We start from the raw sequence: 27,551 nt of genomic DNA, 5'->3' as shown, positions 1-27,551 counted from the left end.
AAAGGATTGGGCAAGGAGCTTGGATGATGCTCTGTGGGCTTACAGAACAGCATTCAAGACCCCTATAGGGACCTCTCCATACCAACTGGTGTATGGTAAGGCATGTCACCTGCCCGTGGAACTGGAACATAAGGCCTACTGGGCAACCAGATTCCTAAACTTTGATGCCAAATTAGCAGGAGAAAAAAGATTGCTCCAGCTAAATGAGCTAGAGGAGTTCAGATTCACAGCTTTCGAAAATGCCAAGCTATATAAAGAAAAATCAAAAAAGTGGCATGACAGAAAGTTGTCATCTAGAATCTTTGAACCAGGACAGAAGGTTCTCTTGTTTAACTCTAGACTCAGGCTATTCCCCGGGAAACTGAAATCCCGGTGGAGGGGACCATACGTGATTACAAGTGTATCACCATATGGTTACGTGGAGCTTCAAGATATTGATTCTGATAAGAAGTTCATTGTCAATAGACAGAGAATCAAGCATTATCTAGAAGGCAACATTGAGCAAGAATGCTCAAGGCTGAAGCTAGATTAAAAGCTCAGCAAGGTCCAGCTAAGGACATTAAAGAAGCGCTTGTTGGGAGGCAACCCAATGTTTATCTAATTCTTATTTTTATTGTTTTTCATGTTTTCTTAGGTTCATGATCATGTGGAGTCACAAAATAAACAAAAAAAAATCAAAAACGGAATCAAAAACAGCAGAAGAAAAATCACACCCTGGAGGAGCATCTGTCTGGCGTTCAAACGCCAGAACAGAGCATAGTTCTGGCGCTGAACGCCCAGAATGGGAGCATCCTGGCGCTGAACGCCCAGAACAAGCATGGTTCTGGCGTTCAACGCCAGAAATGGCAGCAAAGGGGCGTTGAACGCCCAAAATGGGCACCAACCTGGCGCTGAACGCCCAGAGTTGTGTGCAAGGGCATTTTGCATGCCCAAATTGGTGCAGGGATGTAAATGCCTTGACACCTCAAGATCTGTGGACCTCACAGGATCATTTCAAGATCTGTGGACCCCACAGGATCCCCACCTTCCCTCCTCATAATCCTAGTTTTTTATTTCCACATTTTCTTCTTCATCTATTCCCTCTTCTTTTGCTCGAGGGCGAGCAACATTCTAAGTTTGGTGTGGACATCACAATTATGTGAAGGATCTATAGCTCAGTGGTAGAACATGTGGCTGCAAATCAAGAGATACCTCAGGGGATGCACTTCCGTCCACATAATTATTGGAAGCAACTGAGGATAGAAATACCAAAAATCACTAGGAATCAAGCCACAAAGGCAAGGAAGAGACATAAAAGAGCTCAAGAACATCATTGGTGCCTCAAGAAGGAAATGCCATCATCACTAAGGTGGACTCGTTCCTTGTTCTTACTTTCTCTGTTTTTTGTTTTCTCTATGCTAAGTGCTTATCTATGTTTGTGTCTTCATTACATGATCATTAGTAGTAATTAGTGTCTAGTTTGATTTTATCCCCAATTAAGTTATAGTCTATTTTTCTTATCATCAACAAACATGAATAAAATAGTAGATCTTTTGAATAAGAGGTAATAAAATTTCGAGTTTTTAATAAGAAAAATTCTAATTAGTAACATATGGTGGCAATGCTTTCTGTCTTCTGAATGAATGCTTGAACAGTGCATATGTCTTTTGAATTTGTTGTTTAAGACTGTTAAATATGTTGGCTCTTGAAAGAATGATGAACATGAGACATGTTATTGATAATCTGAAAAATCAAAAAAATGATTCTTGAAGCAAGAAAAAGTAGCAAAGAACAAAGCTTGTAGAAAAAAAAATAATAATAGAAAGAAAAAGAAAAAGCAAGCAGAAAAAGCCAAAAGCTCTTAAAACCAAGAGGCAAGAGCAAACAGCCAATAACCCTTAAAACCAAAAGGCAAGGGCAAATAAAAAGGATCCCAAGGCTTTGAGCATCAGTGGATAGGAGGGACTAAAGGAATAAAATCCTGGTCTAAGCGGCTAAACCAAGCTGTCCCTAACCATGTGCTTGTGGCGTGCAGGTGTCAAGTGAAAACTTGAGACTGAGCGGTTAAAGTCAAGGTCCAAAGCAAAAAGAAGAGTGTGCTTAAGAACTCTGGACACCTCTAATTGGGGACTTTAGCAAAGCTGAGTCACAATCTGAAAAGGTTCACCCAGTTATGTGTCTGTGGCATTTATGTATCCGGTAGTAATACTGGAAAACAAAGTGCTTAGGGCAACGGCCAAGACTCATAAAGAAGCTGTGTTCAAGAATCATCACACTGAACTAAGAGAATCAATAACACTATCTGAATTCTGAGTTCCTATAGATGCCAATCACTCTGAGCTTCAATGGATAAAGTGAGATGCCAAAACTGTTCAGAAGCAAAAAGCTACTAGTCCCGCTCATCTAATTAGGATCTGAGCTTCAATCAAAAACTCTGAGATATTATTGCTTCTCAACCTATTAGTCTTCTATTTTATTTGTCTAGTTGCTTGAGGACAAGAAACAGTTTAAGTTTGGTGTTGTGATGAGCGGATATTTTATACGCTTTTTGGGGATAATTTCATATAGTTTTGAGTATGTTTTAGTTAGTTTTTAGTCTATTTCTATTAGTTTTTAGGAAAAATTCATATTTCTGGACTTTACTATGAGTTGTGTGTTTTTCTATAATTTCAGGTATTTTTCTGGCTGAAATTGAAGGAGCTGAGCAAAAATCTGATTCAGGCTGAAAAAGGACTGCTGATGCTGTTGGATTCTGACCTCCCTGCACTCAAAGTGGATTTTCTGGAGCTACAGAACTCGAAATGGCGTGCTTCCAATTGCGTTGAAAGGTAGACATCCAGGGCTTTCCAGAAATATATAATAGTCCATACTTTGCACAAGAATAAACGACGTAAACTGGCGTTCAACGCCAGTCCTCTGCCCAATTCTGGCGTCCAGCGCCAGAAAAGGATAAAAAACTGGAGTTGAACGCCCAAACTGGCATAAAAACTGGCGTTCAACTCCACAAATGGCCTCTGCACGTGAATTGCTTAAGTCTCAGCCCCAGCACACACCAAGTGGGCCCCAGAAGTGGATCTCTGCATCATCCATCATAGTTTATCCAATTTTTGTAAACCTAGGCTACTAGTTTAGTATTTAAACAACTTTTAGAGACTTATTTTGTATCTCATGACATTTCAGATCAAAACTTTGTATTCTCTGACGGCATGAGTCTCTAAACCCCATTGTTGGGGGTGAGGAGCTCTGCTGTGTCTCGATGAATTAATGCAAGTATTTCTGTTTTCCATTCAAACACGCTTGTTCCTATCTAAGATGTTCATTCGCGCTTAACTGTGATGGAGGTGATGAGCGGTGACACTCATCACCTTCCTCAAATCATGAACATGTGCCTGACAACCACCTCCGTTCTATATACGATTGAATGAGTATCTCTTAGATTCCTTAATCAGAATCTCCGTGGTATAAGCTAACTGATGGCAGCATTCATGAGAATCCGGAAAGTCTAAACCTTGTCTATGGTATTCCGAGTAGGATTCAAGGATTGAATGACTGTGACGAGCTTCAGACTCTTGAAGGCTGGGCGTTAGTGACAGACGCAAAAGGATAGTAAATCCTATTCCAACCGGATCGAGAACCAACCGGTGATTAGCCGTGCTGTGACAGAGCGCGTGAGCGTAGTTTTCACTGGGAGGACGGAAGGTAGCCATTGACAACGGTGATCCACCAACACACAGCTTGCCATAGGGGGACGTGCATGCGTGAACAAGAAGACAGAGGAAAGCAGAGATTCAGAAGACAAAGCATCTCCAAAACTCCAACATATTCTCCATTACTGCACAACAAGTAATTTTTAATTTATGCTCTACTGGTTACTCACAATTCAATTGATAAACATAATTGACTTCCTGACTAAGATTTACAAGATAACCATAGATTGCTTCAAACCAACAATCTCCGTGGGATTCGACCCTTACTCACGTAAGGTATTACTTGGACGACCCAGTGCACTTGCTGGTTAGTGGTACGCGTTGTGAAAAGTGTGATTCGCAATTCGTGCACCAGTAAGTTTAGTGGAATCTCTATAGTCTCTGTATGAGCCTCATATTCCTTTGGTTCCTCATTAGGGAACTCCTTAGTGGTCAGTGGATGTCTAGCAAGGTCTTCTTCACTGGAAATCACTACCTCTTCCTCCTTTATAGGTTTGGCCATTTTGGTTATATTGATGGCCTTGCACTCTTTCTTTGGATTCTCTTCTGTATTGCTTGGGAGAGTACTAGGAGGGATTTCAGTAACTCTTTTACTCAGCTGACCTACTTGTGCCTCCAAATTTCTGATGGAGGACCTTATTTCAGTCATGAAACTTAGAGTGGTCTTAGATAGATCAGAGACTATGGTTGCTAAGTCAGAGAGGCTCTGCTTAGAATTCTCTGTCTGTTCAAAAGATGATGGAAAAGGCTTGCTATTGCCAAACCTATTTCTCCCACTATTATTATTATTAAAGCCTTGTTGAGGCTTCTGTTGATCCTTCTATGAAAAATTTGGATGATTTCTCCATGAAGAATTATAGGTGTTTCCATAGGATTCTTCCATGTAATTTACCTCTTCCATTGCAGGATTCTCAGGGTCATAAGCTTCTCTTTCAAAGGAAGCTTCTTTAGTACTGCCGGATGCAGCTTGCATTCCAGTCAGATTATGAGAAATCATATTGACTTGCTGAATCAATATTTTATTCTGAGACAATATTGTATTCAAAGTATCAATCTCAAGAACTTCTTTCTTCTGAGTCATCCCATTATTCATAGGATTTCATTCAGAAGTATACATGAACTGGTTATTTGCAACCATTTCAATGAGTTCTTGGGCTTCTACAGGCGTTTTCCTCGAATGAAAAGATCCATCAGCAGAGTGGTCCAATGACATCTTGGACAATTCAAACAGACCATCATAGAATATACATAAGATGCTCTATTCTGAAAGCATGTCAGAAGGACACCTTCTGATCAATTGCTTGTATCTTTCCCAAGCTTCATAGAGGGATTCGCCTTCCTTCTGTCTGAAGGTTTGGACTTCCACTCTGAGCTTGCTCATCTTTTGAGGTGGAAAGAATTTTGCCAAGAAAGCATTGACCAACTTTTCCTAAGAGTTCAGGCTTCCTTTAGGTTGTGAGTCCAACCATATCCTAGCTCTGTCTCTTACAGCAAAAGGGAAAAGCATAAGTCTGTAGACCTCGGGATTAACCCCATTGGTCTTAACAGTGTCACAGATTTGCAAGAACTCAGCTAAGAACTAATGAGGATCTTCTAATGGAAGTCCATGAAACTTGCAATTCTGCTGCATTAGAGAAACTAATTGAGGCTTAAGCTCAAAGTTGTTTGCTCCAATTGCAGGAATTGAGATGCTTCTTCCATAGAAGTCAGAAGTTGGTGCAGTAAAGTCACCAAGCATCTTCCTTGCATCTCCACCATTGTTATTATTTTTGGCTGCCATGTCTTCTTCTTTTTCGAAAATTTCTGTAAGGTCCTCTCTAGAGTGTAGTGCTTTAGCTTCTCTTAGCTTCCTCTTTAGAGTCCTTTCAGGTTCAGGATCAGCTTTAACAAGAATGTTCTTATCCTTATTCGTGCTCATATAAAAAAGAAGAGAACAAAAAAGAAGAGGAATTCTCTATGTCTTAGTATAGAGATTCCTTTATGTGAGCAGAAGAATTGAAGAATAGAAGAATGAGGTAGAGAGGGAATAAGAATAATTTGAACACAGAGAGAGGGAAAGGGTTCGAATTTTAAGAAGAGGGATGTTAGTGAATAAATAAAATAAAATAAAATAAATAAAAAGAGATGAGAGGGAGAGTATTCGAATGTTAATTAAAAGAAAAGAAAAATATTTTTATTTTTATTTAATTAATTAAGTTAGTTTCGAAAATATTAAAAGAAATAAAATAAAATTAGAATTTAAAATAATTAGTTAATTAAAAAGAATTTTGAAAAAGTGGTTAGTGATTTTCGAAAATTAGAGAGAGAGAAAGGTAGTTAGGTGGTTTTGAAAAAGATAAAAAATAGTAAACTTTTTAATTAAAACAAACAAGTCAAGTGGTTAATTGAAAAGGATTTGAAAATAATTTTGAAAAGATAAGAAGTTAGAAAAATATTTTGAAATAAGTTTTGAGAAAGATATGATTGAAATTTATTTTGAAAAAGATTTGAAAAAGAAATTTAAAAAGATTTGATTTTAAAAATTAAAGTTGATGACTTGACTAACAAGAAACTAAAAGATATGATTCTAGAATTTAAAGATTGAACCATTCTTAACAGGAAAGTAACAAAAAGAAATTTAAAAAGATTTGATTTTGAAAATTAAAGTTGATGACTTGACTAACAAGAAACTAAAAGATATGATTCTAGAATTTAAAGATTGAACCTTTCTTAACAAGAAAGTAACAAACTTGAAATTTTTGGATCAAAACATTAATTGTTAGTAAAGTTTTCGAAAATTATGAAATAAAATTAAGAGAAAGATTTTGAAAATTAATTAAAAAAAATTTCGGAAAACATGAAAGGAAAATAAAAAAGATTTGATTTTGAAAAAGATTTGAAATGATAAGATTTTAAATTAAAATTTTGACTTGACTAACAAGAAACAACCAAATTTTAAAAATTTTGACTAAGTTAATTCAAAATTTCGAAATTTATGAGTAAAATAAGGGAAAGATATTATTTTTTTATTTTTTTGAATTAATGAAGAAATATTATTTTGTTGTTTTTCTCTTTCTTCATTAAACAACAAAATGAAACAAAACAAAAAAATTTAAGATCAAAACAAATAATGCATGCAAGAACACTTTGAATGTCAAGATGAACACCAAGAACATATTTTTTTGAAAATTTTTAAGAAAAGAAAGACATGCAAGATACCAAACTTAGAAATTTTTGTACTAAGGACACTGATAATTCGAAAATGCATATGAAAAACAACAAAGAACACAAAACAAGAAAATCACAAGATTAAACAAAGAAAATCATCAAGAACAACTTGAAGATCAAAGAAGAACACAATGCATATATTTTCGAAAATTCAAGAAAAATTAAAAACATGCAATTGACACCAAACTTAAAATTTGACGCTAGACTCAAACAAGAAACACAAAATTTTTTGGTTTTTATGATTTTATTAAATTTTTTTTTTGTATTTTTTCGAAATTATTTTGGAAAAAGGAAATAGAGAAATTCAAAATTTTTAATAAGAATTCCAGGATTCGTGCAATGTTAGTCTAAAGTTTCGGTCCAAAAGAATTAGACATGGGCAAATGGCCAGCCAAGCTTTAGCATAACAAATACAGACATATCCTTTCTACAATGGAAAGTGGAAGCCTCGGTCCAAAAGATTAGACATGGCTTAACAGCCAGCCAGGCTTCAACATATCTCATGAAACTCTAGAATTCATTCTTAAAAATTCTGAAGAACAATTTTTATTATTATTTTTTTTTTTTGAATTTTTCGAAAACTGAATGAAAATTTTTTTTTTGTTTTTTTTTTCAAAAATAAAAATAAAAAGCTTAAACATAAAGTAAAATTACCTAATCTAAGCAACAAGATGAACCTTCAGTTGTCCAAACTCGAACAATCCCTGGCAACGGCGCCAAAATCTTGGTGCACAAAATTGTGATTCACACTTTTCACAACTTCGCACAACTAACCAGCAAGTGCATTGGGCCGTCCAAGTAATACCTTACGTGAGTAAGGGTCGATCCCATGGAGATTGTTGGCATGAAGCAAGCTATGGTCATCTTGTAAATCTCAGTCAGGCGGATTCAAATGGTTATGATGTTTTGATAATTAAAGGATAAATAAACATAAAATAAAATAAAGATACTTATGTGATTCATTGGTGGGAATTTCAAATAAGCGTTTGGAGATGCTTTGTTGCTTCTGAACCTCTGCTTTCCTATTGTCTTCTTCCAACCATGCGTACTCCCTTCCATGGCAAGCTGTATGATCCTCTCGGATGAAAAATACCAGGTACGATCTCTACACGGCTAATCAACTGTCAGATTTCTCGTCTCGGATGAAAAATACCAGGTACAGCTACCGTACAGCTAATCATCTGTCAGTTCTCACTAGCGTCGAAATAGGACCCTTATCCTTTTGCACACTATCACTGCGCCCAACATTCGCAAGTTTGAAGCTCGTCACAGTCATTCCTTCCCAGATCCTACTCGGAATACCATACACAAGGTTTAGACTTTCCGGATCTCAGGAATGGCTGCCAATGGTTCTAGCCTATACCACGAAGATCCTAATCTTACGGACTCGGTTCGTGTATTAGAGACCCAAGAGAATATTGATAAACCCATATTTTATGATATATTTTATGCCTAATTTAAGTGATTTATTCAATCCTTCACTTACTTATTCATATAAATTGCATGGTTTTACTTTTCCTTCCTTATTATATGATAAATGTGAAAAACATGTTTTCTATGCTTTAAAAGTAATTATTTTAATTACCCTTTATTTCCATTCGATCCCGTGATTCGTGTGTTGAGTAGTTTCAGATCTTCTAAAGCAGAAATGACTTAAAGGATGGAAAGGAAACATACAAAAATGGAAGGAAAGCACAAAATGGAGTTTTTGAAGAAACTGGCAAGTGACACGATCGCATGGACGACGCGGCCGCGTGCCAACGCAAAATAGCAGTGACGCGACCGCGCGCCTTAAGCGAAACGCATATGACGCGGACGCATGACTGAAGCAACTGCGTGGCAAGGAAAACTCCAATTGATGCAACTGCGTGACCCACGTGGACGCGTGACAAAGGCCACGCACCAGAAATTACAGAAAATGCTCCCAGTGATTTCTGAAGCCCTTTTTGGCCCAAATCCAAGTCCAGAAGGCACAGATCAAAGGTTATGAAGTGGGGGAATGCATCCATTCAAAAGGAGAGTCTCCAATTAGTTACTTTTCATGATTTAGAAGTAGTTTTGAGGGAGAGGTTCTCTCTTCTCTCTTTTAGGATTTAGATTTAGGATTTTATTCGCTTTCAGGATTATCTCTTTTTATCAGGTTCAATATTCCCTTTTTATTTATCTTCTCAATTTAATTTATGAATTCTTCTATGTTACAGATTATTCTTTGAATTAATGTTATTTGAGGTATTTCAGTTTATGATTGCTTTCTTTTATTTATGTTACTGTTGCTTCCAATCTGAAGACATTTTTATTCCAGTAGATTTATTTTTCTCCCTTTGGTCTTGGTTACGAAATCAGTAACTCAGGAGTTATCAAACTCAACATGATCGATAATTGCTATCTTTGCTAACTGAATTGAACTTCAATAATCCCAATCTTTCCTTAGGGATTAACTAGGATTTGAAGATCAAACTAATTAGTCACTTGATCTTTCTTTACTTTAAGTAAAGGCCAACTAAGTGGAATTAAGATTCAATCTTCATCATCATTGATAAGGATAACTAAGATAGGACTTCTAATTTCTCATACCTTGCCAAAAGTTTACTTTACAGTTATTTATTTACTTTACAGTCTTTTACTTGTTTCAATTGCAATTTAAATTACTTGTTCGTCATCTTAAAACCCCAATTTACAATCTTCATAACCAATAATAATAACATACTTCCCTGCAGTTCTTTGAGAAGACGACCCGAGGTTTAAATACTTCGGTTATCAATTTTTAAGGGGTTTGTTACTTGTGACAACCAAAACGTTTGTACGAAGGGATTTCTGTTGGTTTAGAAACTATACCTACAACGCAACTATTTTTATAAAATTCTTTACTAGCAAAAATCCTAACGTCAAAATGGCGCCGTTGCCGGGGAACTGCAATCGTGTGCCTTATTATTGGTTATTGTAAATATTTTTCTTTTACTTGTTTATTTGTCTTTATTTTTCCCTTTTTATTTCCATTAGCTACTATAAATTCTCACCCCTCTCACTTTGAGTTTGGTTCTAACATTGTTGAAAGGAGTAAAAGTTATAACAGGAACATGCATCAAGGTCAGAGCAATCAAAGATGGATGGAGCCAAGAGGATCTGATCAACCCTTTAGCCAACAGCCCCTCCAAGATATCATGGACAAAGACCATTCTACAATGCATACCAAGCCAATAGACATGGTGGACAACCTTGTAGCTACCAACAAGTCCCACCCTGTGCTTATAAGCCATCCTTTCAACATAACTTCGAACCACCATACTCACAAGCTCCTTTTCACCATTCACCACCATATGATCCTCATTTACCCCAATTCCAATCCAATTACTCCCAAACACCACCACTTCCCTATGTACCACGTCCAAATCTATCACCCCAAGAATCAGAGGTTCGCCTCAAGGAAACGGTAGATCAACTCCAAACAACCCTTCATCAACTGGAGCAAGCTGTAAGTCAATTATCTTCTAGACGTTCGAACATTCAAGGACCTCCCACAGCCCCATGTGGACAATCTAAAGAAGAACGTAGCATGAAGGAGATACTAGAAACTCCAGTGGACAGAACAGGGCATGACTTCGTACTGGAACAAGTAGAGGAAGCTGTCATTGTAAACGAAGAAGAGTTGGTTGAAGACTTAGGAGACGCTGAACTTCCATGGGAATCCAGAGTTATGGAGAATTCTATCAAAAACATTCCAATTGATGCTAAGGAGGATAGTGCACAACTCCCAAAGCAAGTCTTTTATGAAGAACTAGACGGAATAATCCAAGAAGCAAGTTTCCTTGACGATGATAATCTCAAGTCAAGTTCTCCCAGTAGTGAACTTGCATCAGCAAGTGAATTCTCTGAGATTGAAGACTCTTCCCCAAGTGAATACGAAGATGATGCGGAGGTAGATTTCTCTCAACCTCCCGTTTATGACTTAAGTGACGAGGAAGACATAGAAAGCTTTGATCAGGACATGGATGCAATTGAAGAAGTCTGTGAGGAAGTGAAGAAAGTCACCACAGAGCATAAGGGAGTAGAACTTACAGAACCACTAGAAACACCTATCCCAAGGCCATTACCACCCAATACAAGCTTCAAGTGGGTACAATCCTTAACCTTTAGCTTTATTTTCCCACTTGAATATGGTTTGCTTGAAACAGATGGCCAGCTTAGAGCTCTCTGTGGCATTAAGAGTAAGAGGGAAATGGCTCGTACTCAGAGCTGGTGCACAAGGTTCAATAAGGTTCCACACTTCAACTCGAAGTGCACGGATTGGCATCATGATCAATCGAATGGATCTAGGAAAACGTTTGGTCACCTTGGTGAGAATCTAATTTCTAAACCGCCCGGATGGAAAAATATAGATCAAAACGGAGGCGGATTTAAAAGCAAAGTTTGGGATCCTGGAATCTATTCAAACATTCGTCACCCCGGGAGCCTGAGAATCTGTTTGAAGCTGCTAGGAAGCTTTACATGCCTAGTTTGGGACCCCGGAGGCTGTTGGCATTCTAAACATTGGTGGAGATTTCTGGACGAATTTAAGCGCAAGCCGCCATAACAGGAAGCTCATCCAATGTCCAACTTAAGGACTTTAACTAAAAGTTCTAGGTAGGAGACAACCCACCATGGTATGGTCGTTTCTTTTTCAGTTTTATTTCGTGTTATTTATTTTTGTTTTCCTTTTCAATTGAACCTGAATATTATTCATTCGCATTGCATACTACATAATTGCATACCTGCATAAAAAAAAAGAAGAAAGGGTGCGCGACACGATCGCATCACTCATGCAATCGCGTCAGTTGCGAAAACAACCTCCCCCACGCGTTCGCGTCATTCACGCGGCCGCGTGCCCTGGAAATCGACGTAAGGATCCAACGCCCAGAAAGTTGGGCTGGAATCGTGCGGCTGTTGTGTGTTTCGCACAAAATGACCCACGCGGTCGCGTCCTTGACGCGATCGCATCACTTTCACAACACCAATCCCACGCGACAGCGTGAGCGACGCGATCGCGTCGCGTGGATTGCACACCACCCCAAACGAGACAGAGAGTTGCGCTGAAACGATGCTGGGATTGTGTGTTTCACACGATTTCCAGCGACGCGATTGCCTGTCTCACGCGATCGCATCATCATTATTTACCCATTCCATGCGATCGCATCACTCACGCGATCGCGTCAACTCTCATTCCACCCCAGCCACGCGACCGCGTGCCCCACGCGATCGCGTGGATTCAAATTCGATACCCCCCAGTCACGCGAACCCTACCCATTCGCGCCCCCAGCCCCTTATCCTTCCTCTCCTCTCTGCAACCTTCCACCACTACAACTCCCAGCCACAACCACCGACCACCGCCCCCCGTCGACCACCCAGAACCCTGGTGCACGAAATTGTGATCTCAGGCAACTGCGCCAAAAATTCTGTACGCACGTCTTAATAAATCATTTTTCATTCACAACTTCGATACAACTAACCAGCAAGTGCACTGGGTCGTCCAAGTAATAAAACCTTACGTGAGTAAGGGTCGATCCCACGGAGATTGTTGGTATGAAGCAAGCTATGGTCATCTTGTAAATCTCAGTCAGGCGGATAATAATTGATTATGGAGTTTTCGAAAATACTAATAAATAAATAGAAAATAAAGATAGAAATACTTATGTAAATCATTGGTGAGAATTTCAGATAAAGGTATAGAGATGCTTTCGTCCCTCTAAACTTCTGTTTTCCTGCTGTCTTCATCCAATCAGTCCTACTCCTTTCTATGGCTGGCTTTATGTAAGGACATCACCATTGTCAATGGCTACTTTGCATCCTCTCTGGAAAAATGGTCCGATGCGCTGTCACAGCATGGCTAATCGTCTGGAGGCATCACCGTGGTCAATGGCTGCATCCTATCCTCTTGTGAAAATGGTCCAAATACTCTGTCACAGCACGGCTAATCATCTGAGGTTCTCGATCATACTGGAATAGGATTCACCATCCTTTTGCGTCTGTCACTACGCCCAGCACTCGCGAGTTTGAAGTTCGTCACAGTCATTCAATCCCAGAATCCTACTCGAAATACCACAGACAAGGTTTAGACTTTCCGGATTCTCATGAATGCCGCCATCAATCTAGCTTATACCACGAAGATTCTGATTAAGATATCCAAGAGATAATCATCCAATCTAAGGTAGAACGGAAGTGGTTGTCAGGCACGCGTTCGTGGGGGAATGATGATGATTGTCACGTTCATCACATTCATGTTGAAGTGTGAATGAATATCTTAGAAGCGGAATAAGTTGAGTTGAATAGAAAAACAATAGTACTTTGCATTAATCCATGAGGAACAGCAGAGCTCCACACCTTAATCTATGGAATGTAGAAACTCTACCGTTGAAAATACATAAGTGATGAAGGTCCAAGCATGGCCGAGAGGCCAGCCCCCTAAACGTGATCAATAGTCTCCTAAGATGAATAATAGATTAAAACTGAGACCAAAGATATCTAATACAATAGTAAAAAGTCCTATTTATACTAAACTAGTTACTAGGGTTTACAGAAGTAAGTAATTGATGCATAAATCCACTTCTGAGGCCCACTTGGTGTGTGCTTTGGCTGAGCTTGAAGTTTACACGTGGAGAGGTCATTCTTGGAGTTGAACGCCAGTTTGTAACGTATTTCTAGCGTTCAACTCTGACTTGTAACGTGTTTTTGGCGTTTAACTCCAGCAGCAGCATAGAACTGGCGTTCAACGCCCTTTTACGTCATCTAAACTCGGCCAAAGTATGGACTATTATATATTTCTGGAAAGCCCTGGATGTCTACTTTCCAACGCAATTGGAAGCGCGCCATTTTGAGTTCTGTAGCTCCAGAAAATCCACTTTGAGTGCAGGGAGGTCAGAATCCAACAGCATCAGCAGTCCTTCTTCAACCTCTGAATCTGATTTTTGCTCAAGTCCCTCAATTTCAGCCAGAAAATACCTGAAATCACAGAAAAACACACAAACTCGTAGTGAAGTCCAGAAATGTGAATTTAACATAAAAACTAATAAAAACATCCCTAAAAGTAACTAGATTCTACTAAAAACATACTAAAAACAATGCCAAAAAGCGTATAAATTATCCGCTCATCACAACACCAAACTTAAATTGTTGCTTGCCCCCAAGCAACTGAAAATCAAATAGGATAAAAAGAAGAGAATATACTATAAATTCCAAACTATCAATGAAACATAGCTCCAATCAGATGAGCGGGACTTGTAGCTTTTTGCCTCTTGAATAGTTTTGGCATCTCACTTTATCCATTGAAGTTCAGAATGATTGGATCTATAAGAACTTCAGAGTTTAGATAGTGTTATTGATTCTCCTAGTTCAGTATGTTGATTCTTGAACACAGCTACTTTATGAGTCTTGGCCGTGGCCCTAAGCACCTTGTTTTCCAGTATTACCACCGGATACATAAATGCCACAGACACATAACTGGGTGAACATTTTCAGATTGTGACTCAACTTTGCTAAAGTCCCCAATTAGAGGTGTCCAGGGTTCTTAAGCACACTCTTCTTTTGCTTTGGACTTTGACTTTAACCGCTCAGTCTCAAGTTTTCACTTGACACCTTCATGCCACAAGCACATGGTTAGGGACAGCTTGGTTTAGCCGCTTAGGCCAGGATTTTATTCCTTTAGGCCCTCCTATCCGCTGATGCTCAAAGCCTTGGGATCCTTTTTATTTACCCTTGCCTTTTGGATTTAAGGGTTATTGGCTTTTTGCTCTTGCCTCTTGGTTTTAAGAGCTTTTGGCTTTTTCTGCTTGCTTTTTCTTTTTATTTTTTTTTCGCCTATTTTTTTTTCTGCAAGCTTTGTTCTTTGCTGCTTTTTCTTGCTTCAAGAATCATTTTTATGATTTTTCAGATTATCAAATAACATGTCTCCTTGTCATCATTCTTTCAAGAGCCAACATATTTAACATTCTTAAACAACAACTTCAAAAGACATATGCACTGTTCAAGCATTCATTCAGAAAACAAGAAGCATTGTCACCACATCAATATAATTAAACTAAGTTCAAGGATAAATTCGAAACTCATGTACTTCTTGTTCTTTTGAAATAAAACATTTTTTTTCATTTAAGAGAAGTGATGGATTCATAGGACATTCATAACTTTAAGACAAAGTTACTAAATACTAATGATCATGTAATAAAGACACAAACACAGATGAACACTTAACATAGGGAAAATGAAAAACAGAGAATGTAAGAACAAGGAATGAGTCCACCTTAGTGATGGTGGCGTTTCCTTCTTGAGGAACCAATGATGTCCTTGAGCTCTTCTATGTCTCTTCCTTGTCTTTGTTGCTCCTCCCTCATTGCTTTTTGATCTTCTCTAGTTTCATGAAGGATGATGGAGTGCTCTTGATGTTCCACCCTTAATTGTCCCATGTTGGAACTTAATTCTTCTAGGGAGGTGTTGATTTGCTCCCAATAGTTTTGTGGAGGAAAATGCATTTGAGGCATCTCCGGGATCTCATGGTGATGAGCTTCATGCGTCTCTTGAGATCCATGAATGGGCTCTCTTGTTTACTCCATCCTTTTCTTAGTGATGGGCTTCTCTTCCTCAATGGGAATGTCTCCTTCTATGTCAATCCCAGCCGAATTGCATAGATGGCAAATGAGGTGAGGAAAAGCTAACCTTGCCATAGTGGAGGACTTGTCAGCCACCTTGTAGAGTTCTTAAGGTATAATCTCATGAACCTCCACCTCTTCTCCAATCATGATGCTATGGATCATGATGGCCCGGTCTATAGTAACTTCAGACCGGTTGCTAGTGGGAATGATTGAGCGTTGAATGAACTCCAACCATCCTCTAGCTACAGGCTTAAGGTTCAGTCTTCTCAGTTGAACCGGTTTGCCTTTTGAGTCAATCTTCTATTGAGCTCCTTCCACACATATGTCCATGAGGACTTGGTCCAACCTTTGATCAAAGTTACATTTTCCGGACTAAAATCTAAGTAATTCCCTCGAACCATGGTGAGATAATTCTTTGGGTTCGGGTTCTTACTTTGATCATGGTTCCTTGTGATCCATGCATTAGCATAGAACTCTAGAACCATTAGAGTTCCGACTTGTTGGATGGGGTTTGTTAGAACTTCCCAACCTCTTCTCTGGATCTCATGTCGGATCTCCGGATACTCATTTCTCTTGAGTTTGAAAGGGACCTCGGGGATCACCTTCTTCTTGGCCACAACATCATAGAAGTGGTCTTGATGAGCTTTAGAGATGAATCTTTCCATCTCCCATGACTCGGAGGTGGAAGCTTTTGTCTTCCCTTTCCCTTTTCTAGAGGATTCTCCGGTCTTGGGTGCCATCAATGGTAATGGAAAAACAAAAAACTTATGCTTTTACCACACCAAACTTAGAATTTTGCTCGCCCTCGAGCAAGAGAAGAAAGAATAGATGAAGAAGAAGAAGAAAATATGGAGGAGAGGAGGGAGAGGTGTATTCGGCCAAGAAGAGAAGAGAGGGTTGTGTGGTGTGAAAATGAGGAAGAATGGAGGGCTATATGTAGGGAAGGGAGGGGGGTAAGGTTCGACCATAAGGGTGGGTTTTGGGTGGGAAATTGATTTTGAATTTTGAAGGTAGGTGGAGTTTATGAGGTAGGTTTATGGGGAAGAGTGGATGGTGTGAGTGGTGAAGTGGTGATAGGGAAGAGAGATTGAGGTGATTGGTGAAGAGTTTTGGGGAAGAGTGTTTATTGGGAAGAGAGGATGAACATTGAGAAGAGGGAAGAGACTGAGCGGAAGTAGTGGGGATCCTGTGGGGTCCACAGATGCTGAGTTGATCCTGTGGGGTCCACAGATCCTGAGGTGTCAAGGATTTGCATCCCTGCACCCATTAGGCATGTAAAATGCCTTTGCATGCAATTCTGGCGTTTAAACGCCGAATTGATGCTTGTTCTGGGCGTTCAACGCCCAGATGCATCATATTTCTGGCGTTGAACGCCAGCCAGATGCTTGTTTCTGGCGTTCAGCGCCAACTCTTCTTCACTGTGCATTTCTGGCGTCTGAACACCAGGATGCTGCTTGTTTCTGGCATTCAACGCCAGAAATATGCTCTGTTCTGGCGTTGAACGCCAGACAGATGCTCCTTACTGGCGTTTAAACGCTAGTGAGATCCTTCTCCAGGGTGTGATTTTTTTTTTGCTGTTTTTGATTCCGTTTTCAATTTTTATATTTATTTTGTGACTCCACATGATCATGAACCTAATAAAACATGAAAAACAATAAAAATAAAAATAAAATTAGATAAATAAAAATTGGGTTGCCTCCCAACAAGCGCTTCTTTAATGTCAATAGCTTGACAGTGGGCTCTCATGGAGCCTCACAGATGTTCAGAGCATTGTTGAGACTCTCCAACACCAAACTTAGAGTTTGGATATGGGAGTTCAATACCAAACTTAGAGTTTGGTTGTGGCCTCCCAACACCAAACTTAGCGTTTGACTGTTGGGGCTCTGGTTGACTCTGTTTTGAGAGAAGCTTACTGTGCCTCTTTTCCATGTTCACAGAAGGATAACCTTGAGTTTGAAAAACAAGGGAGTCCTAATTCACTTGAAGGACTAGTTCACCTCTGTCAACATCAATCATAGCTCTTGCTGTGGCTAGGAAGGGTCTTCCAAGGATGATGGATTCATCCTCATCCTTCCCAGTATCTAGGACTATGAAATCAGCAGGGATGTAAAGGCCTTCAACCTTTACTAACACGTCCTCTACTTGTCCATAAGCCTATTTTCTTGAATTATCTGCCATCTCTAATGAGATTTTAGCAGCTTGCACCACAAAGATTCCCAGTTTCTCTATTACAGAGAGGGACATGAGGTTTATCCCTGAACCAAGGTCACACAGAGCCTTTTCAAAGATCATGGTGCCTATGGTACAAGGTATTAGGAACTTTCCAGGATCCTGTTTCTTCTGAGGCAATGTCAGTTGATCCAGATCACTTAGTTCATTGGTGAACAAGGGAGGTTCATCTTCCCAAGTCTCAATACCAAATAATTTGGCATTCAGCTTCATGATTGCACCAAGGTACTTGGTAACTTGCTCCTTAGTAACATCCTCATTCTCTTCAGAAGAGGAATACTCATCAGAGCTCATGAATGGCATAAGGAGGTTTAATGGAATCTCTATGGTCTCTAGTTGAGCCTCAGATTCCTTTGGTTCCTCAAAGGAAAACTCCTTATTGATCACTGGACGTCCCAGGAGGTCTTCCTCCTTGGGATTCACGTCTTCCCCTTCCTCTCTAGGTTCGGCTGTGTTGACTATGTCAATGGCCTTGTACTCTCCTTTTGGATTTTCTTCTGTATTGCTTGGGAGAGTACTAGGAAGGGTTTCAGTGATCCTTTTACTCAGCTAGCCCACTTGTGCCTCCAAATTTCTAATGGAGGACCTTGTTTTATTCATGAAACTCACAGTGGCCTTAGATAGATCAGAGACTAAATTTGCTAAATTAGAGGTATTTTGTTCAGAGTTCCCTGTCTGTTGCTGAGTGGATGATGGAAAAGGCTTGTTATTGCTAAACCTGTTTCTTCCACCATTATTAAAGCCTTGTTGAGGCTTTTGTTGATACTTCCATGAGGGATTTGGATGATTTCTCCATGAGGGATTATAGGGGTTTCCATATGGTTCACCCATGTAATTCACCTCTGCTATTGCAGGGTTCTCATGATCATAAGCTTCTTCTTCAGAAGATGCCTCTTGAGTACTGTTGGATGTAGCTTGCATTCCATTCAGACTTTGAGAAATCATATTGACTTGCTGAGTCAATATTTTATTCTGAGCCAATATGGCATTTAGAGTATCAATTTCAAGAACTCCCTTCTTCTGAGGCGTCCCATTACTCACAGGGTTCCTCTCAGAAGTGTACATAAACTGGTTATTAGCAACCATGTCAATGAGTTCTTGAGCTTCTGCAGGCGTTTTCTTTAGGTGAATGGATCCACCTGTAGAAGTATCCAATGACATCTTAGCTAATTCAGACAGACCATCATAGAATATATCTAGGATGGTCCATTCTGAAAGCATGTCAGAAGGACACTTTTTGGTCAGTTGCTTGTATCTCTCCCAAGCTTTATAGAGGGATTCACCTTCTTTCTGTCTGAAGGTTTGAGCATCCACTCTAAACTTACTAAGCTTTTGAAGAGGAAAGAACTTGGCTAAGAAAGCCGTGACCAGCTTATCCCATGAGTTCAGGCTATCTTTGGGTTGAGAGTCCAACCACACTCTAGCTCTGTCTCTTACAGTAAAGGGGAAAAGCATGAGCCTGTAGACTTCAGGATCTACTCCATTAGTCTTAACAGTATCACAGATCTGCAAGAATTCAGTTAAGAACTGAAAAAGATCTTCAGATGGAAGTCCATGAAACTTGCAGTTCTGCTGCATCAGAGAAACTAATTGAGGTTTCAGCTCAAAATTGTTTGCTCCAATGGTTGGGATGGAGATGCTTCTTCCATGTAAATTAGAATTAGGTGCAGTAAAGTCACCAAGCATCCTCCTTGCATTATTATTATTTTCGGCTGCCATCTCCTCTTGTTGTTCGAAAATTTATGAAAGGTGCTTGCTGGATTGTTGAAATTTAGCTTCTCTTAGTTTCCTCTTCAGAGTCCTTTCAGGTTCTGGATCTGCTTCAACAAGAATATTCTTGTCTTTGCTCCTGCTCATATGAAAAAGAGGGAACAGAAAAATAATAATAGGGATCCTTTTTACCACAGTATAGAGGTCCCTGTGTGAGTAGAAGAAAAGAAGAAGAAAAGAATGTAATGTAAGGAAAGAAACACAAGGGTGAGGAGAACAGAGATGTGAGATGAAGAGAAGTGTTAGTAGATGAATAAATAAATAGAAGGAGATGAGAGAGAAAGAGAATTTTCAAAAATTATTTTTGAAAAATGGTTAGTGATTTTCGAAAATTAAAAGAAGAAATAAATTAAAATTGAATTTTGAAACAATTAGTTAATTAAAAAGAGATTTGAAAAAGAGGGAGATATTTTCGAAAATTAGAGAGAGAGTTAGTTAGGTAGTTTTGAAAAAGATAAGAAACAAACAAGAAGTTAGTTAGTTAGTTGAAACAAATTTGAAAATCAATTTTGAAAAGATAAGAAGATAAGAAGTTAGAAAAGATATTTTAAAATCAAATTTTTGAAAAAGATATGATTTTGAAAAAGATGAGATAAGAAGATATTTTTGAAAAGATATGATTGAAATTAGTTTTTGAAAAAGATTTGATTTTTAGAATCACAATTAATGACTTGATTCACAAGAAATCACAAGATATGATTCTAGAACTTAAAGTTTGAATCTTTCTTAGCAAGCAAGTAACAAACTTGAAATTTTTTAATCAAAATATTAATTGATGATGTTATTTTCGAAAATTAGGAGATAAAGATAAGAAAAAGATTTTTGAAAAATATTTTAAAAATTTTCGAAAATAAATAAGAAAAGTGAAAAAGATATGATTTTTGAAAAAGATTTTGAAAAAGATAAGATTTTTAAATTGAAAATTTGATTTGACTCATAAGAAACAACTGAATTTTAAAAATTTTTGAAAAAGTCAACTCAAATTTTCGAAATTTATGAGTGAAAAAAGGAAAGATATATGTTTTTTGATTTTTGAATTTTTAATGATGAGAGAGAAAAACAATGAAAATGCTCAATGCATGGAAATTTTAGATCAAAATATGTGATGAATGCAAGAATACTATGAATGTCAAGATGAACACTAAGAACACTTTGAATGTCAAGATGAACATCAAGAACTTATTTTTGAAAAATTTTTGATGCAAAGAAAACATGTAAGACACCAAACTTAGAAATCTTTCATGTTCAGACACTATGAATGCAAAAATGCACATGTAAAACAAGAAACCATCAAGATCAAACAAGAAGACTTACCAAGAACAACTTGAAGATCATGAAGAACACTATGAATGCATGAAATTTCGAAAAAAATGCAAGATGAGCATGCAATTGACACCAAACTTAAAATCTGACTCAAGGCTCAAACAAGAAACAAAAATTTTTTTTTATGATTTTTTTTATTTTTTTTTGGATTTTTCGAAAATTAATGTGAAAAACAAAAATAAGGATTCCAAAATTTTTAATATGAATTCCAGGAATCTTGTACTCTTAGTCTAAAGCTCCAATCTGAGGGTTAGGCATGGCTTACTAGCCAGCCAAGCTTTAGAAGATGTTGATACTTTCCATGTATAGAGCAACTAAGTGTGTGAAAATCAACAAGCTCTTGTGATGATAAGTTGAAACCCCAGTCCAAAAGATTAGACATGGCTTATAGCCAGCCAGGATTCAACAAATCATCATGAAACACTAGAATTCATTCTTAAAAATTCTGAAGAACATAATAAAATTTTTGAAAAGAATTTTTTTTTTTCGAAAACAGATGAGAGATTTTTGAAAGATTTTTTTTGAAAATTTTTGAAAATAAAACAAAAAGAAAATTACCTAATCTGAGCAACAAGATGAACCGTCAGTTTTCCAAACTCGAACAATCCCCGGCAACGGCACCAAAAACTTGGTGCACGAAATTGTGATCTCAGGCAACGGCGCCAAAAACTCTGTACGCATGTCTTAATAAATCGTTTTTCATTCACAACTTCGATACAACTAACCAGCAAGTGCACTGGATCGTCCAAGTAATAAAACCTTACGTGAGTAAGGGTCGATCCCACGGAGATTGTTGGTATGAAGCAAGCTATGGTCATCTTGTAAATCTCAGTCAGGCGGATAATAATTGATTATGGAGTTTTCGAAAATACTAATAAATAAATAGAAAATAAAGATAGAAATACTTATGTATATCATTGGTGAGAATTTCAGATAAAGGTATAGAGATGCTTTCGTCCCTCTAAACTTCTGCTTTCCTGCTGTCTTCATCCAATCAGTCCTACTCCTTTCTATGGCTGACTTTATGTAAGGACATCACCATTGTCAATGGCTACTTTGCATCCTCTCTGGAAAATGGTCTGATGCGCTGTCACTGCATGGCTAATCGTCTGGAGGCATCACCGTGGTCAATGGCTGCATCCTATCCTCTTGTGAAAATGGTCCAAATGCTCTGTCATAGCACGGCTAATCATCTGAGGTTCTCGATCATACTGGAATAGGATTCACCATCCTTTTGCGTCTGTCACTACGCCCAGCACTCGCGAGTTTGAAGTTCGTCACAGTCATTCAATCCCAGAATCCTACTCGGAATACCACAGACAAGGTTTAGACTTTCCGGATTCTCATGAATGCCGCCATCAATCTAGCTTATACCACAAAGATTCTAATTAAGATATCCAAGTGATAATCATCCAATCTAAGGTGGAACGGAAGTGGTTGTCAGGCACGCGTTCGTGGGGGAATGATGATAATTGTCACGTTCATCACATTCATGTTGAAGTGCAAATGAATATCTTACAAGCGGAATAAGTTGAGTTGAATAGAAAAACAGTAGTACTTTGCATTAATCCATGAGGAACAGTAGAGCTCTACACCTTAATCTATGGAGTGTAGAAACTCTACCGTTGAAAATACATAAGTAATGAAGGTCTAGGCATGGCCGAGAGGCCAGCCCCCTAAACGTGATCAATAGTCTCCTAAGATGAACAATAGATTAAAACTGAGACCAAAGATATCTAATACAATAGTAAAAAGTCCTATTTATACTAAACTAGTTACTAGGGTTTACAGAAGTAAGTAATTGATGCATAAATCTACTTCCGGTGTCCACTTGGTGTGTGCTTGGGCTGAGCTTGAAGTTTACACATGGAGAGGTCATTCTTGGAGTTGAACGCCAGTTTGTAACGTATTTCTGGCGTTCAACTCTGGCTTGTAACGTGTTTCTGGCGTTTAACTCCAGACAGTAGCGTAGAACTGGCGTTCAACGCCATTTTACATCATCTAAACTCGGCCAAAGTATGGACTATTATATATTTCTGGAAAGTCCTGGATGTCTACTTTCCAACGCAATTGGAAACGCGCCATTTTGAGTTCTGTAGCTCTAGAAAATTTACTTTGAGTGCAGGGAGGTCAGAATCCAACAGCATCAGCAGTCCTTCTTCAACCTCTGAATCTGATTTTTGCTCAAGTCCCTCAATTTCAGCCAGAAAATATCTGAAATCACAGAAAAACACATAAAATCATAGTGAAGTCCAGAAATATGAATTTAACATAAAAACTAATAAAAACATCCCTAAAAGTAACTACATTCTACTAAAAACATACTAAAAACAATGCCAAAAAGCGTATAAATTATCCGCTCATCAAACCCACCACCACGCCACCCCCCTTCCTCCTTCCCCTCTTTCTTCTTCTTCTTTCCTCTTCTCCCTCCACCCCCGCTGCCCCTCTTCCGCGACCACCACCTCACCGCGCCGCCATCACCGCCGCGCCCCCTACCGCCACCAACGCCCCCCTTTCCCTTCCTTTCCTTCTCCCTACCCACATTACCCCCCAAACCCCCCTGCCTCCGACCAGCGCTCACCGCCGCACAACCACCATCAACCACCGCGTCAGCCCCCTACCACCACCATCCCCCGCCACCTCTCTGCCCCACTCTCATTCTTCTGCCTTCCAGGTTCCGCCAAACGCCACCTTTCTTTCAATTCCTAGTTAATTACATATTTTTCTGTTTATGTTCATAATTAGGCTAGTTAGATATGCATGTTGTAGTGGATTCTAGGTTGTTAGGTAGCCTAGGATGTGATTAGTAGATTTAGGCCTGATTAATTGCGCTGTTCTTGCTACCCGTTTCATTAATTTCGTAATTCTGCTGTTACTGTTAGTATTGTTCATATGATGTAATTTCTTATTTCCTGCTGCTCTTTACACTGCTTTTCCATGTTCATATTCCTTATATGTAATTGCAGCTATATTTTTGTTTCATATGAACTGTCCTGCTTACTGTTTAATTTCCAGGAACATCCACTTTTAACTGGAATGCTGCCCAATTTTCTGTAAACTGTTTTGTTTCCATTCATATCTTGTTTTTTGGCACTTTGAACTTTGCTTTACTCTGCTTTTACCAAAACCAATTCATGAATACCAGGGCAAGTTTTCTTATTCTTTTTTATTTCCTGGTTCATAATCTGCATTTTTTATGTTTAGCTTCCAATTTTTGTTTCATCATCAACCTGATTCCCTTGTTTGGATATGAGTTAACTGTAGCTTCTAATTGAGAATGCTTGTTACTTAAAAATTGCTCATTATGCCACTTACTCTAACCCACTTTTTACTAATTCACTAATTTTAACTTCCTAAACTCTTTTTTCATTCCTAACCAACCTAACCTTTCAAAACATCTTTATTGGTTTTTCACTATTCTCTTTCACCTTCTAACTAAAGCATAATGATACATTTTCCTAATTAACATGATTTCTCATACATTTTGGATTGTGAATATTTCTTCTCAGTTTTCTAATTCCTATACAATCTTTAATGCACATTTACTTAACTCATTTTCATTACTCCACTGCTCCTTTGCCATTATATGCTTATTTTGTGATTTGCCTACTTGTTTTCCTATTTTTATTATATCCTAGTTTTCTATTTTTCAGGATGTCAGACACCCAAAGAAAGGGAAAGGGAAAGGCAACAACTGGCAAACGAAAAGGAGGAGAATCCTCCATGTCCATCCTGGACATCATGCATGATGACTCCTGGCGGGAGAAACACTTTACCCTGCAGGAGAAGGCTGACCAGCTACTCCCTGCTACTTATCCCATTAAGTTTGCAAACCGATACTGTGAGCTGAAGTATCCGGTGTTTGCAACCTCCAGGAACCTGTACCTGGAGAGGACTCTGAAGATCCCAGAAGAACTCCAGCAATACACCTCTGATCAGATCAAACAAAGAGGCTGGTTCTTCCTGGAGAGAAACCTGACTGAGGTCAATGCGTCTTGGGTAAGGGAATTTTACTGCAATTACTTCAAAACTTCCCCAAATGCAGTACACCTAAGAGGGAAGCAGATACTGGTCACTGAAGAGGCCATAGAGGATGTTCTAAAGCTCCTGCCTAAATCCGATCAGCCAGATGGTTATCAACAGGCTGAGGAGGACATGCGCTTCATGAAGTTTGACTGGGATGCCGTCAAGGCAAGGATAGCCCTTGACCCGACTGTTCCATGGGTCATGGGTCAGAACACCACCATGCCTAAGGGAATCAAGCGGGCATACTTGAACGATGAGGCTCGGCTATGGCATGAGATCCTAAGCAACTTTATTATGCCGAGTACTCACGAGACGGAGCTACCTGCCACTATGATCACCCAACTATGGTGTGTGATGGAGGGTAAGGACTTGTACCTGCAACGCTTTATTCGGTACTACATGGCCAGGGTCCACGTCCGAGGCACTCTCCCCTTTCCCTATCTGATTACACAGCTTGGCCGTCTAGTTGACGTGCCCTGGGAGGATGCTGATGAGAAGCCACCTGCTGCAGAATGCAAGAAAATTATCCCTCACAGCAGGAACTTTCTGGCTTTGGGCTACAGACCTCCAATCCTCACTCCTACTAATGAGACAGCCACACCATCTGATGGCCCCTCTTCCTCTACAGCTACCCCTGCTACCACCACTACACCTCCACCTGCCTCAGAGCCAGTTTATCACTTAGTGCACCGCCTGTTTCAGCAGCTAGACCAGATGGAGCGCCGCAACCGGCATCGATACGAGAGATCTGAGCGTCGCAGCAAGCGACGCTATGAGCACCTGAAGCTGATGATCCGTGTTAGCAGCGACATCTCCTCCGAGCCTGACACCTCATCTGAGCCATCTGAGGAGGAGGCGGATGATCACGAGGCAGAGACCCATCCACAGAGAGAGGCTGCGCAGGCAGGCACAGAGCATGCTGCATCATATCAGGAGGCCCCGCATCAGATTCAGGCTGCAGACCCTGAGGTTCCTATTCAGTCAGCACCTCCTCTGCAGCAGGCGGATCCTCCAACCACCACCACAGAGACCCCAGCTACCCGTCCTTCCAGTGATGACACCCCTTCACACCCTGCTTGAGTGAGCATCAGGGATGATGCTTCATTTTAAGTGTGAGGAGGTTGCCATCTCTGGCATATATTTTTTGGTGAACCACTACAGACTCTTTTTACTTTATTATTTTTCTGTATTTTTCTCTTTATTTCTATTTTTATTCTCTCAGTACTTATACATTGCTATTTTCATGTATTTTTACTATATTTCTGCATGTTGCACTTTAGTTCATGTTTTAGCCATTTAGTTTAGTTGCAATTCTAACTTATTAGTTATAGAAAATGTGGATTGATTAGTATAGTTTACCCTTTTTAGCATAAGATAACTTAGTTTAAATTAAAAATATAAAAAGGAAGTAAACTAGAGACTTGAATAGAATAAAAACAACCCACACCTTGTATATATAGCATTATATGTTAGTTAGTTAACAACATTTCGTCAAGGAGATACACTAGAACTTTAAAGCCACCTTAAGAATTACATTGAGAATAATGGGAACTCTTAATTTTTACTTGCTTGACATATATAACTGATATATGATTTTTGAGTTAGAGAACATACAGCCTGTGAGTTTTGAGCTTAATTGTATGGTTACATTTAAACCATAAAATTTTATTCCTGTGTGTTCCGCCCTTCTTTTTTATTCTGATGTTCTTTACTTTGTTATAATCTATATGTCCGATTATAGAATATAGATACATACCAAGAAAGTGATTGAGGCCATTGTTTGATTCTAGCTCACTATTTCCAAATTAGCCTACCTTTTACATTACCCTTGTTAGCCCCCTTGAGCCTTTAAATCCCCTCTTGTTTTATAACCACATTACTAGCCTTAAGCAGAAAAACAAAATAAAAATTCCAAGTTGAATCCTTGGTTAGCTTAAGATAGAAATTGTGTGTTGTGTAAGTAGGAAAACCTATTGGAAACATGGATGATAAAAACAAAGGGTAGAAAGTTAAAAAGAATAACATAATTCAAAATAAAAATTTTGGGAAGCATGCTCATGTAAAATCAAAATAATTGAATTACCATGTGCTTTTAAAAAAAATTATTATTTTTCAGTATTTGAATAAAGGGGATACAAAAGAATTCCCCAAATGCAAAAAGCAATGCACATGAGATAAAAATAAATAAAAATTAAATATGAGCATGTAACATAAAAAGTGGGAAAAATATGGGAAAATAGGTAAAGAAGCTTTGCTTTACAGAACATGTATGTTAGGTGAGATCTTAGACTAATCAAGGATTCACTTAATTAGCTCACTTAGCCTTATACATATACCCTTACCTTTACCTTGGCCCCATTACAACCTTAATTAACGACCTCATGATTTTTGTTTGCCTATATTCTATAATTGTTGATTGGTTAGATGAAGAACAAAGTTATAGAAAGTAAGGATAAAAAGAAGAATAGAGTGATTAACCCAATAAACACTGAGTGGCTAGAGAGTAAACACAAAATCCAGTGAGAGTTCAATAGCTCATCAACATATATCTGTGCTTAAATTACTAATTGTCTTGCAAGTTTGTAAAATATTCTTCTTTCCCATCTCAATTATAAAAGTGCTTTATCATTATCTAAGGTTTGGCTATGCATATATGATTCCTTGAAAATGTAAATTAATTCAACTACATGTA

At 38.7% G+C, this 27,551-nt stretch overlaps 1 non-coding gene across 1 annotated transcript; it reads left to right on the top strand.

The window, feature by feature from the left end:
* Window positions 1-4,957: 4,957 nt before the first annotated feature.
* LOC112767923 (small nucleolar RNA R71) lies at window positions 4,958-5,061 on the top strand. Its single transcript, XR_003185362.1, has one exon. It is a non-coding gene; the product is annotated as a small nucleolar RNA R71 (small nucleolar RNA).
* The last annotated feature ends 22,490 nt before the right edge of the window (window positions 5,062-27,551 follow it).

Source organism: Arachis hypogaea, chromosome 17 (genome assembly GCF_003086295.3).
Source record: "Arachis hypogaea cultivar Tifrunner chromosome 17, arahy.Tifrunner.gnm2.J5K5, whole genome shotgun sequence".
Lineage (NCBI taxonomy): Eukaryota > Viridiplantae > Streptophyta > Magnoliopsida > Fabales > Fabaceae > Arachis > Arachis hypogaea.
Note: the sequence above shows the minus strand (reverse complement) of the source record. Positions and strands in the feature narration are given on the sequence as shown.